Below are 14,102 nucleotides of genomic sequence, written 5' to 3'. Positions count from 1 at the left end.
TGCTTAATAAATGCTTATTGATTTATTGATTGGGATTCAGTGCTCTGATAGGTGAGTTTTCTCTTTATCTTGCTGGCAGCTATGGCTCCACATCACTTTCCAACATTTTCCAAACCATGTCTGGCATAGTCTCCCATCCTTTTCTAGCTCCCCTTTATGTGCTGTTTTCCTTCATTAGATTGCAAATTTGTTGAGGACAGAGACTCTCTTGCTTACTTTTGTATTGCTAGCACTAGCGCAATGCTTGGCACACAATATGCACTTAATAAATACTTTATTCTTCATTCATTCATTACTCAATAATGTCTCCAGATTTTATCCTCATAATATTTCAAAACTGCAGTCAAACTTGGACATTATCTACTCTGCCATTTTTACTTTATGGATGAGAAATTAAGGCCCAAATGACTTGCCCAAAGTCAGAGCTAGTTAGCAGCACACCTAGGACTCAAACCCAGATCTTCTGGTGCTCATTCAGTACTATTGTCATTGTGCCACATTGCCTCCCTTTCCTTCCTGTTGCCAGTGCCATCACTATAATCCAGGATTTGTCATATCATATTTGGATTGCTAAAATAGCTTCCTAATTTATCTTTTCACTTCGAGGTCCTCATTCTTCTAGATCATCTAATATGTCAATCAGATTGATTTTCCTAAAAGGTTATTTATATCATTTCACCCTTATCAATAATCTGCAGTGTTTTCACATACTCTATCATCCTAATTCCATGTGCCTCTGTCTGCCCTTAAAGAGTCTTCCCTAAACTTATTCACTTTAACTATATAAATATTTTCCCTCCATTACATACATACATACTTTATTACAGTTAAGTTCGTCTTCTCACTGACTTCCAAATATACTATTTCCCTTTCTGGCACTATGCTTTTGTTTCGGATGTCCCCTCTATCTTCTCTCTTGCGTTATCTATATATCATTAAACCTTCGATATTCCCCTCAAGATCCATCTTTTTTTCCATATAAATTTATGTATTTTCAGTTTTCAACATTCACTTCCACAAAATTTTGAATTTCAAATTTTCTCCCCATCTCCCCTTACCCTCACCCAGAACAGCATGTATTCTGATTGCACTTTCCTTCAATCTGCCCTCTTTTCTATCATCCCCCCCTCCCACCTTAATCCCCTTCCCTTCTATTTTCCTGTAGGGTAAGATAGATTTCTATACCCCATTGACTATATATTTTATTTCCTAGTTGCATGTAAAAACAACCTCTAACATTCATTTGTAAAGCTTTGAGTTGCATTATCTCCTCCCCCCCCATTCACCCTCATTGAGAAGGCAAGCAATTTGAAGAAAGTTATACATGTGTGGTCATGCAAAATACCTCCATAACAGTGATGTGAAAGACTAACTATATTTCCCTCTATCCTGTCCTGCCCTCCATTTATTCAGTTCTCTCCTTTTGATCTGTCCCTCTAACAAAGTGTTTACTTCCAATTAACCCTTCTCCCCAATCTGCCATTCCTTCTATTATTCACTCTCTCTTATCCCCTCCCTCCCTGTTTTCCTGTAGGGTTAGATAAACTTCCATACCCAAATGAGTGTGCAAGTTATTTCATCTTGAAGCCAAATCCAATGAAAGGAAGGCTCACTTATTCCCTCTCAGCTTCCCCTTCTTCCCCTCGATTGTAAAAGCTTTTCCTTGACTCTCTTATGTGAGATGATTTACTACATTCTACCTCTCCTTTTCTCTTTCTCCTAGAACATTCATCTTAACCCTTAATTTTCTTTTTTTAGATATCATCCCTTCAAATTCAGCTCACCCTGTGCTCTCTCTCTTTCTCTGTATATATATATATATATATATATATATTTATACACACATACATGTATATAAATAAAAACATATACACATATATGTACACACACTTATACACACATATATAAATATAATATATACATAATATATACATATATATAATATTCCCTTCAACTCTCTTAATACTGAGAAAGATCTCATGAGTTACTAATATCTTTCCATGGAGGAATGTAAACATTTCAACTTTAATAAGTCCCTTATGGTTTCTCTTTCCTGTTTATCTTGTCATGTTTCTCTTGATTCTTGTATTTCAAAGTCAAATTTTCTATTCAGCTCTGGTCTTTTCAATAAGAATGCTTGGAAGTCCTCTATTTCATGGAAGTTTCATTTTCTCCCCTGAAGTATGATACTTAGTTCTGCTGGAGAGGTGAGTCTTGGTTTTAATTTTATCCCCTCTGACCTCTGGAATATCATATGCCAAGTTTAGAAGCTGCTAATTCCTGTGTCATCCTGATTGTGTTTCCACAATACTTGAATTGTTTCTTTCTTGCTGTTTGCAATATTTCCTTTAGCAATGTGTGGACTCATTTTTCATGATTTTCTTGCATCACTCTCATTTCTCTTCCCAATTTTTGCTCTGCTTCTCTTACCATCTTCTCAAAATTATTTTTGAGCTCTTCCATGGCCTGAGACCAATTCATATTTTTCTTAAAGGCTTTTGATGCAGAAACTTTGGCTTTGTTGTCTTCTTCTGACTGTATGTTTTGATCTTCCTCCTCACCAGTGACATAAGAAAATACCTCCTCACAGAGAAAGCAAGAATCTATAGTCTGTTTCTTTTCCCCCATTTGCTCGTTTCCCCAGCCAATTACTTGACTTTTGAGCTTTGTTAAATGGAGAGTTCCAGAAGCAGCCTCTATTTCAGCAGTGACTGCAGCTGCCCTGGGGCTGGGTCCTGGACTGGGGTTGGGACTAGGTCATGCTCCCCTCTCAGCCTGAGACCTTTGAAGCTGTCTTTAGCATTTGTGGGTCGAAAAGTTGACTCTACCTCCAAGACCAATCTTCTCAATGAAGACTTCTTTGGCCACTGTAGTCCACTTTGATCTCTTCATCATAGCTTCTATCATAACTATAATAAGAGACATACAGTCCTTAATTATACTCTAAATATCTCAAATATGTTTGTATTGTTTCCTACTTAGAGTTCAAACTCCTTGAGGAAAGGAACCATATCTCATCCCTAAGGCAGGTTGGTGGTCTGAGGGTTTACACTTGAATTCAAGAGATAGGAATTAAAATCCTACTTCAAATATCTAGTAGTCACATGATAATTATCAAATCAATATAATGTCCCTGAGCCTTATTGATAAGAAGGAGGAAAGAACACTCACCCTCCTTCATAGGATAATTGTGGGGAAAGCGTTTTGTAAACCCTGAAGTTTTATAAAAATGAAAAATATTAATACGAGTGATTCATCATATAACCTGAACTTCAAGAACATCATTTTCCCATTCTCTGAGCTACCCAAGTATGAACAACAAAGCATGCTAATTCAGAATCAAAATGTATGCTATTTCAATGAGTGATGATGAATACAATCTAATTGTATTAGCTAATTTGGGCTAATTTGGCTTGAGACATATTAAATTCAACTTCTTGTTTGTCCTTTATTCTCAGAAAAACATTTAAAATACAGCTTCCTTTCAAAACTTTAAAATAAATCTTGAAGATATTTATAATGTTTGCAAACCCAAATTTTCATCACGACAAGTAGGTTGAATAGATTAAGAAAACTTCCTTTTCAACTATGTTTTTGTGAACAGAAATTTCAGTTGAAAAATGTTAATTGGAGACGCTTCCCCACAGACAAGACCACATTTTACCTACCTGATGGTTTATAATTCACCCTGACATTCTTATTTAGCTCTAGTCTCTGTCTTCTTACCCTTTTCTGTTAAAGATATATATGTTATAAAGTCATAATCCCCAGTTGGTTCCTTGTCAACAACAGTAACTCTTTTGGACTAGTCAGAGCTGCTGGGAATGTCAAACAAACTTGATATAAGGATTACATATTTCAGGTATTATTGGTGAGTTTCCACATTTGACATAAAATAGACAAAGAAAAAATGATCAGAATACATAGATGGGGAACTGTATGTGCATAATTTTTCAAACATAAGAGTGTGTACTCATACAGTTGTTGGAATTACTTGCTGTCATGTACCCTATTCACAATACTCAGTTCCTGAAAAATACAGTGTAAAGGGTGCCTCAGGTACATACGTAATCTTAATTTCTGAATGGACTATTTGTTTTGATCACTATTTACCGATTTGATAACCAGGGTCAACCTAGAATATCATCTTTTTTCTTTTTCTTTGAACACAGGGCAAATCTTAAGCAGCTAGGTCCCTGTTTCTTCTCTCTTACACATGCTCCATTTCCTTGTAACTCTCCAGAGTCAAAGAACTCAAGCTTTCCCCTGATCTCAGGATCCCAGCCTTAGCTCTAACTCCTCCCTCCCCCACCTCAGCTTTTATGATTTCTTTATCCTTTCATTCTTTACAAAAGTTCTACTTCCAAATGTTGTGATTTACACACACACACACACACACACACACACACACACATGTTCTAACCCCCTAGCCTTGTGATCTGCATATACAAATGTTTTGTACATATGTATATATATATATATATATATATATATATATATATATATATATATATATATATATATACAAAATGTACAGTGTGTATGTATTGCACACATATATATTGCTTAATATATATGCATATATAATGCATTTACATATGTAAATCACAAGGCTAGGGGTAGAACATGTAGCACATATATATATAGAACATACAAACAAACCTACATATAAATATATCTACACACAAACACATAGACACACATATATACACACACATGCATAGCAGAGAGAGAAAAAGGAAAGTATATATACATGTTTGTGTGTGTTTATATGTATGTATGTGTCCATTTGAAAAAAATATTCCCTGTGATTCCAATAATGTGGGGCCCATGCTGTAAGGAATTGTGGAACGTAAACTCCCTCTGACCAAGCAGATCCCACTGGTGCCGAGGAGCAGCTCATTCAGAACTGAGAATCTTAGAAAGCAGTAGGTTTCTCAGGGATATACACTGGTTGTCACTAATTATAGTAAAATATATTAATTGGATGATTTTATCTAAGCAAATAGTCATCATCAAGTCTCAATTATTCAGGAATAACCTGTTCATTTGCAGGTTATCCAGGGCTTGTATTTCTCCTCCTCCTTCTCCTCCCTCTCTCTGCCTCCATTTTCAACGTGTCGTTGCTCATTAGCGACTCTGTCAGATGATGGACAGGGCAAATAAAAGAAGCTGAAAATCAGATGAGGTAATTTTGTTTCTTGTCAGCAGGTTTGGTAGGGAAGAGTATTGTAATTATTATATAGTCCTATCCAGCCTGTGGGTGTTAAATAAACTGGTTGACTGAATATTGGCTAAAATGATATATGGGTGATGTCTATAGATTTCAATTATTCATGCTATCGCTGACCATTAATTTTTTCAGCTAACTGAGAGTTGTCTATATCAAGAAATAGTTTTTAGATTTTTAATAAAGTAGTCTTTGGTTGGGAGGTGGTTTATATGCAAAACCCTCTGATGCTTCTGGGTAAAATACCAGAGTCCTTACTGCTCCTTCCCCATGATTTTTACCTGTTCATGCTGATTTCCTGGCCATACCACATCCCTGCTTCTCTCTTGAAACCTCTCTGTCAGGTTTAGAACTGGAAAGGACCTTAGGGGTCATTTAGTATAATTCTCTTATCATGTACATGATGAAGCTCAGGTCCTGAGATCGAGTAAGTTGCCCAAGGTCAGACTGGGGATCGTTATCAGTCACAATTTAACTGAGGTCCTTTAATTCCAGATCTAACACTCTTTCCATTGCACCATACCTTCTCTAGATGACTTCACTTAGCACTCCGCTCAAGGTGTAAGAAACAGCACTGTGCCGTGGATAGGGAGAGTGCTATGTTTGGAATTAAAGAACCAGAAGGCACATTCTGGCTCTATCGTTTACAAGCTGTGTGACCTTAGGTGACCTTAGGTCTTTGGGCCTCTGTTCCCTGGACTAGTCGACCTCTAAGTCTCTTCCATTTATTATCCTATAACTCACCCCATCAGTAGTCCTTTTCCAAGACATCTCCAAGCTGATTACTTCTCACTTGGACAATTTTTAGGCTTTTTATGCAATTTGTATGACATTCTCTTCTACCATCTTTGATCTCTGATAACTCTCAGAAGCATATTCTTGGCTAGATGATTAGTTCCTCTATGACATTTCCTACGTCTCCCTCCTTATTGATCCATCATGGACCTAGTAATGTGTACTGAACACGTACAAATGATCAGTTGTTGTTGTTAAGTTGTGTATGACTCTTTGTGAACCCATTTGGGGTATTCTTGGCAAAGATACTGCAGTGGTTTGCCATTTCCTTCTCCAGGTCATTTTACAGCTGAGGAAATGGAGACAAACAGGGTGAAATGATTTGCCCAGGGTCATGCAGCTAATAAGTGTCTAAGGCCAAATTTGAACTCAGGTCTTCCTGACTCCAGGACTAGTGCTCTCCCCACTGCACCACCTAACTCCCCTAATGTAAGAAGTGCCAAATCAGCTCAAACTTATGATTCACTCAGATCGTTAAATTTCTCTGGCATTGGACGTGAAGGAAATGTTGGAAGTGCAAATTAATCATCATTAACCTCAGGAACAGCTAGCATGTGTGTTGCACTTGTAGGTTTGCAAAGTGCTTTAAAAATATTTCATTTGATCCTCATAGAAACCTTTCCCTGAGAGGTAGGTCCTATTATCATCCACATTTTACAGATGAAGAAAATGAGACAGATAGTGGCTAAATGACTTACTTAAGATCAAAAGGCTAGTTAGTGTCTAAGGCTATATTTCAACTTGGGTCCTCCTGACTCCAGGTCCAGTGCTCTATCTATTATAATCACTATCTGCCTCAAGACTAAAGATGTCACTTCAGAAGGCTAGCAATGTCTCCCAACCATCTGTATTTCCTTCTAGTTATTTTAAGTCATGAGCTTGTTCAAACCATGCTTGAAAAGATTTGTCTTTTCTTCCAGCACTACTTCTGAGGAGCAGTTACCCTAAGTAAGCATTGTGAAAAATACTGATTCCTTTATGTTTTTTTTTTTAATCATCTCCTTCTAGTTTGAATCCCCTGAACTCTGGAACTGTGTAAGACTTTGATATATTTGTAATCTCATCTGTGTGAGTCCTCTCTTTTTCTTGGGAGATTCTTGTTCCTACTCCCTGCTTTCCCACAAGTCCTCTACAGCAGATTCGTACAAAATGGTATCTCCTTCCCCCATTCTCCACCCTCTTCACAGGCATGTAACATTTTGTGGGTAGCAATGGAGTATGTCAGTTGTCTACCAATTACCCTTTATTCTTTGTGGTTCAGCCATGTTGGCTTCCTGGTCATACATCCCTCTGATGACAACCTTTATCTGGTTTATTTTGGGCAATTCTATGATGTCCTTGTGCCTGCCACTTCCCTTTCAATTGCCGTTTGTGTGATTTTCTACTTTAAAAACAATTGTGGCATTCACTTACTTTCAGCCACAAAGTTAGAACAGTGAATGAATAATAGTGAATAGTAAACTGGAATAATGAATGAATAAATTGAAATATTTATTAAATAATATTATTGTTTTAAAAAATGACTCCTTGTCTCAAGAGGGGCCTAGGATCACTAAGGGTCCCACAAATATCCCAAAGGCCTGCTTTCCTCTTCTTATTTACTTTTAGTCCCATGTCAGTGTCCATTTATGAGGTCAATTTAACATATATTTACTGATAGATTAGCTCTGTGGGTGTCCATATAACTGCATGTAGTAATCAGGGCAAAAGGCATTGTTCATCAGTTAGGGGTATACCATGTACACAGTTAACAAAAAACTCTTTCAAATGATAGATCTCACTTAGGAGACTCAGTAATTTTCTGGGTGTTGAGGTAATCATTGCAACATCCTCTGTAAATAGAAGTGTCTGGAAGACCTCACCATTTTATAGGAAATTACTTTTTCATTTGAACTCTGTCCAGGACATCTTCTTTGACAACAGTAAACATTCTCTTCCTCGGTATTGATAATCCACCGATAATCAGAGGGTAATCAGAGTTTTTTCCTTTCTTGCATCTCTCAAGGAATTTTGTATAATCTTGGCATATGCATAGGATCCACCTAATTGGAAAAGAGTATTTAATGTGGCATTTTGCTATACAAAATCAAATCCTTTTAATAGTAAAAATAAATTTATTGGGATCTTGTGTGTATATCTATCTATTCATCTATGTAACTAAAGATGTAGTCTGTTATTTAACATCATTTTGAATGTCTTTCTGTTACCTTCTCCAACTTTCAGTAATAATAATCTCAATATGTGGGCAGATTATTCTCATAATACATCTTGTATAGATGGGAGAGTAGATGTATAAGTGAGCAGTTGCATATATTCTCTGCTTCCTGATTTTGGTAATAGAAAGATCCATTTTTTGCTGAGACTATAATACATCCTCTTCTTTCAGATACCTTGGAAATTGATCTGTCAGGGGCCTCTTGAAATCACATCACCTACAACAACGACTTCCTTTATGCCTGCCTTATTTATTTTTGCTACTTGGCATCTTTTTTCCCCTTTTCTTTATAGCCACTTCTACTTACTGATGCAACACGTTTAGGATTATGTCAGCATCCAAATGTGGTGTCTCCTCTGTTATTGATGCTGAAGTGATTTTATTATTAAAAGTTTTACAGATCTTTTCCATTTTTTGTTCGTTTGATGGCCCTAGAGTTTTATTCATAAATAATTTGAGAAAGATTTTGCTTTGTTCGGTTATTTTCCAAGCTTTCTGTCAACTTGGTTTCTCACTGCTTTATGAAGTAATAATATTCATTATCTTCCATCATCCTCCTCTATGCTGTTTTACAAATGAGTTTATTTCTAAATCTGTGTAATGTTTGGCTTCTATATTGATCCATTTGGCAAGAAAATAATGTTTTTTTTGTCTCAGGTACTTTCTAGGTTTTTTCCATCATTATGATGATTTAGTTACATTGGTTAATATAGTGAACAATTCTTTGTTTGTGCTAGCTATACTTTCCATTTTTTATAACTTTGACTACAATTTTGATATAAAGAACAGTATACCACAGCAGCAAAAAAGCTACCAAATCTTAAGCTACTTTAAAGAAAGCATAGTGTTAGTCCTGTACTCTGTCCTAGCCTGACCATATCTGGTCCATTATGTTCAGTTCTAGATAGCATGTTTTAAAAAGGACATTGATTAGTTGGAAAGTATGCAGAGGAGGGTATGAAGGATGGCAAATGGCCTCAGGATCATGTCATATGAATATCACTTGAACAAAATGTAGATGTTGAGCTTAGAGAAAAGAAGACTTAATTGGGCATGATAGAGTTGAAACTTCTTCTCCAGGGCAAACAGAAGAATTAGGAACAATGCGTTGAAGTTGCAAAGAGGGAAGTCTAGACTTGATCAAAGGAAAATCTTCCTTTTAATTTAAATTAGCCCTAAGCACAACAGACTATCTTGGCAAAAAGAGGGTTCTCCTTCACTGAAGGTCTTCAAGCAAAGACTGGGATGGACACTTGATTTTTATGCAGGTGAACCTTGGAATAGATGGTTTCTGAAATCTTTTTCAGCTCTAACTCTGTGATTCTGAGTTCTCATATCCTTCCAACCTTTTTATTTCTAAACTAAGGAACCATAATTTGTTTACTCTGTCCTAATGGAGATGTCTATCCTTCAGCATCATTCAATTGCCCTTCTATGGATCAATTATAGTTTTATTATGATACAGGGATGAGATTTCCTAGTATTCCAGGTAAGATTTACTTTTCATTTCTTTCCAAATGAGACTAGCAGTTTTGGGGTCTATTTGCCCTCAACAGAACATTGGACCAATAATATTAATGGTAAACACATTCGTATACCTTTTAATGAACTTAAATGTTGATGAACACAAAGAATTTTCCTCACAATAATCCAATGAGGTAGATAGTATATATTATTAATTACTCAAAAGATGAGGAAATTGAGGTTCCCAGGGATTTATTGACTTTCCTTTTGTCAGTGAGTATCAGAGCTAGGATGCCTTCTGAAAACAGATTGCAATGTTCTTTTGTAACATGGAGTACATCTTATACATATAAAATATATGCTTCCTCATCCCCCTCAAAATATTTTCCATTACTTATACCTACATCTAAATTCATCTCTTATTTCCCACTCAAACAGATTTGTAAATTTTTTTTATTTTTGTCATTCTTGTCAATTTGGTATTTCACTATTTAGAGGAATTTAGTGTTAATTTCAAAACTTGAGAATTGATGATATATAATCTCTCAGGTCATATACAAAAATATTAAATAAACCAAGGTTTTCTTTAAGAATTTATCAACCTACAGAAATACCTGCCCATCTTGGAGCTTTGTTTTCTTTTTCTAAGCTACACCTCTACCCAGGACAAACCATTTCCCCCTGTCCTGTGCTAGCTGGTTTTAAAAAACAGAATTGAGTGTAGCATTTTTTCAAAGACTGCTTGAAAGTCTAAATAAATTATGATCATAAATTATTCTTTGCCCATAGTTAATAATCAGGCATGATTTACTTTTTTAGAAACCATGTTGTTTTTCCCCCAATAGGTTATGATTGCATCATTATCATTAAAGCCCTTCATAGTTTTCAAAGTGCTTTCACATACATTATCTCAGTAAGCATTCAGTATTGCTATCCTCAGTTTCTATTTCATTGCCATGTAAGGTATGGGTGCTCAATAAATGTTGTTGAATGAATGAATGATTATCTTCATAATATTATCATGATTATCACAGGATCTTTGGATTTCAAGTTGGTCCTATTGAACTGTTCATGATCTCTCTAAGACAAGCATCTGTATGAAGCTTGCCTGTTTTCTAGAGCTGTTCTTACCACATCACATTATAACTTGTTATTTGTGTATGGAAACTGGATTGAAAATCAATTATTTTTGCAGAATGTTTATTTATAATTTAGCATATGATGTCCATTTGTGAATAGATGGGGGAATAAATGAAAATTGAGTAAAGTAAAAAAAAAAATCCTATTAAGCTCACAACAATTTTCATTCGAATTTCAGCATTTTGGTAACCCTTTTGTCTTAATACAATTTACTTTGTTCTTGCTAACTCTATGGTTCTCAGACTCTCCATTAATTCAGAGAATACAACCCTCAATTGCTTTTTTCCCCAAGTTATCAAGTTTACTTCCCACTCTAAGTCATAACTGGGCATAGCATGGATTCTTTTCTAATCTGTTTCTGTCTCAGTTGGTTGAATTGACTGCTCTCTGAATTAACTTTTCATTTGAAATGACTATTGCTCCAAGATCCCTTTAGCAAGAGGGCATGACACATCATTCCATGCTCTTGGGGCTTCTGCCCTCCTGTTGTGTGGATGTTCATCCACAGAGCCTGAGAGCTCAGACCGCAGACCAGACCACAGTTCTGCTTCCTCTGAACTGTACAACATATCAACTGCTCCTTGGGTCTTTAGTCTCTCATTCAGCTGTTGGCAGGCTATTCCAGAAGCAGAAAATAGCAACAATGGTGCATTTAGCTAATGGACCTTAACCCTAGTAGCTGCAAATGAGAACAAGTAATTGAAATGTTTTTTCACTTGGTATTTCCTGATTGGACTTCTACATAGCTATAGTTGTCCACATTGCATTGTTTAGGTCTATGAATATTTGACTCCAATGGATTATCTGATTGGGGTAAAGTTCTTAATGACTCTCATTTGCTTTTCTGATTCTTTATGCTTGACATTTTGCTTCTCTGGTGTTTCTCCTCATTTCTCCATGCTCACCTTAACTAAAGTATAACAGAGAACAGAAACAGTAGCAACAAAAACCCTGTATTTAACTAAACTTGTATAGTCTTTATCTTAAGGAAAAACAGGCTATATAATGTATGCGTGCCTGAGTGATTGTCTATTCAAGAATATCAATTTACTAAGGATAATCCCATAATTTCCAAACTCTAATAGTGCTCCTATTTCCTCCCCTTTAGTATTGTGGATCTACCTATTGTTCATCTACCCTGAGGATTAAAATGTCATGGGAAATGGATCTACTGACAACTAATCATGAGACCTTCGCCTATAAAAATCCCATTAAAAGGAAAGAAATGGACATTTAAAGAAGAGATGTAACTTCACATAGGAGGGTTGAAAATGTGAGTGAAATATTATGAAATTTAAGAAAATTGAAAATTAGGAAAATGTGAAAATTAGGAAAGTACACTGGACTGAGAGCTGGAAGATCTGGATTCCAGAATCATCTCTGTCGTTCCTTCCATATGTGTTCCTGGGTGAGTCATTTCAATCTGTTGTCTTCTTTGAGGTGCTCTCTATTGAGCTTGTCTATAAAATACTGGAGAAAAAATTGAGACAATATGACATTTTTCCGGAATGTGTGATTCCTGTGAATTATCATATGGGAGGATCATATAATTCTCCCACAAATCAACATCCCCCATAGAAGTGCTATCTACAGTGCTAGAGGCCTTCTTTTCAGTCTTCTGACATTTCTTGGGTTTCAGTGCAGTGTGTAGGCAGTTAAGACTTAATCAGCTCCCTTCTCTTTCCAATCATACATGTGCTTGGTAATATGTCTTTTTACTCTCATTCTTGCATGCAAGTCATTTTACGAATATGCCACAACCTACTTAACCTCACCATGCATGTCTCCATTGCCCTTTCTATCACCCATAATTTTGATCATTTGGAGACAATGGCATTCTGTGATTCATAGTCATACAATATCATGTAGAAAATTGTTTTTTAAAAAGATGTGTTTTTTGAGTCAAGGAGAGGCTTTACATCATTTTAAGAATTGCACAATGACCCAAATACAATCTAGTAGGCATCCTCCCTTCTAGACAATTAAGGACACAACTCATTGTGCATCATAAGCAGGACTTGTCCAAGGTGTTTGTGTTGATGGACTTACTCATCCAACTACACATCATAGTTAGAGTCTGGGTAATAGGAAATATGCAATACCCTCTCAATAGTTGTTTAATCCTTGCTGAATTACATAGCAAGTGCTCTGTAAAGCCATTTCTATTTTAGCCTTTCTTTTTTTAGTTAGCACTACCAAAAAAAATCTAGGAAAAATGGAGAAATCCTTTTCTTAATTATTAAATTCAATTGTGTAACCCTGCAATTTTTTTTTCTAAAGCTAGTTTTCTTCCTCTATGGGTTTCTTATTGAGGGTATTTACTTCTCACATTTCTGTTCTCTTCCTCAATTATTCTTGATGTACATTTAGGTTACTAGGAAATAATCTTATGCTTGTCCTCTATATTTTCTCATGTGTGTAATTTAGAAAGCATTTCCAGAAGATTTCACTTCTGCTATCCATATTGGTTACCATTTCACTTTATACAGATATAATTTTCAGAATGAATCCTTTATCTTCAATTGCCAAGATAATAGTCTTGGCACATCTGTGAATTCACACATATATTCTTGCACCTGTTTTTAATAAGCAAAGGTTTGCACCTGTTTTTAATAAGCAAAAGTTTGCCAAAGCACAGGCAGTTTTAGATAGCCCTTACCTTTGTCCAATTAAGGATCTTACGATTCATGTACTACCAGAAAATGACATTTTATTTCTAAAGATTCTATTTGATAGAACTAATTCTCAAAGGATTTTTCAGTTGAAGAAAAAGAATTATAATATTTTCTTAAAAGGTGCCTAGGGCTTTCTAGAATGCTTGGAGCATCAGTGAAGATTTCAATTTGACCACTATTGTCTTTCCAGTCAATAGGTAATGAGGAATTTAACATTTAGATCACTTCTTCATAGGCATAGTGAAATAGGATATTTGTAAAACCACCACCAGATATGTATAGCATCTTCTAAATATCAGTGATTGACTTCTCAAAAAGTATTTTCTCCTGGATGACTATAAAAGACTGCCATTATCAGATTAATCTGATGACAACAGCCAAATTGCCTTCAACAAATCTGCTTGGATGAACAGACCTGGCACCACTTTTCAGTGTTTTACATCCTGGCCATATTGTGTCCCAGCCATATAGAGACCCAGCCATATTGCTCCTAGTTAATTTAGGTCTCAAGGATGACCAAGGGAAGCATGTCTTAAAATCCCACAGTGTACCCTCTCTCAATGATTGTTTCAATAAATGAGGG

General features: G+C 35.9%; 1 protein-coding gene across 1 annotated transcript in view; it reads left to right on the top strand.

Annotated features, from left to right (window-relative positions):
* The window catches only part of CA8 (carbonic anhydrase 8), a 244,345-nt gene extending 232,198 nt beyond the window's left edge, over positions 1-12,147 (top strand). The window contains exon 9 of the mRNA XM_072604656.1: positions 11,953-12,147. The gene's annotated coding sequence lies outside the window, so the exon portion shown is untranslated. The remainder of the gene's footprint in view (positions 1-11,952) is intronic.
* Positions 12,148-14,102: the final 1,955 nt, after the last annotated feature.

This window comes from Notamacropus eugenii, chromosome 4, assembly GCF_028372415.1.
Source record: "Notamacropus eugenii isolate mMacEug1 chromosome 4, mMacEug1.pri_v2, whole genome shotgun sequence".
Lineage (NCBI taxonomy): Eukaryota > Metazoa > Chordata > Mammalia > Diprotodontia > Macropodidae > Notamacropus > Notamacropus eugenii.
This window is presented reverse-complemented; position numbering and strand designations above follow the sequence as displayed.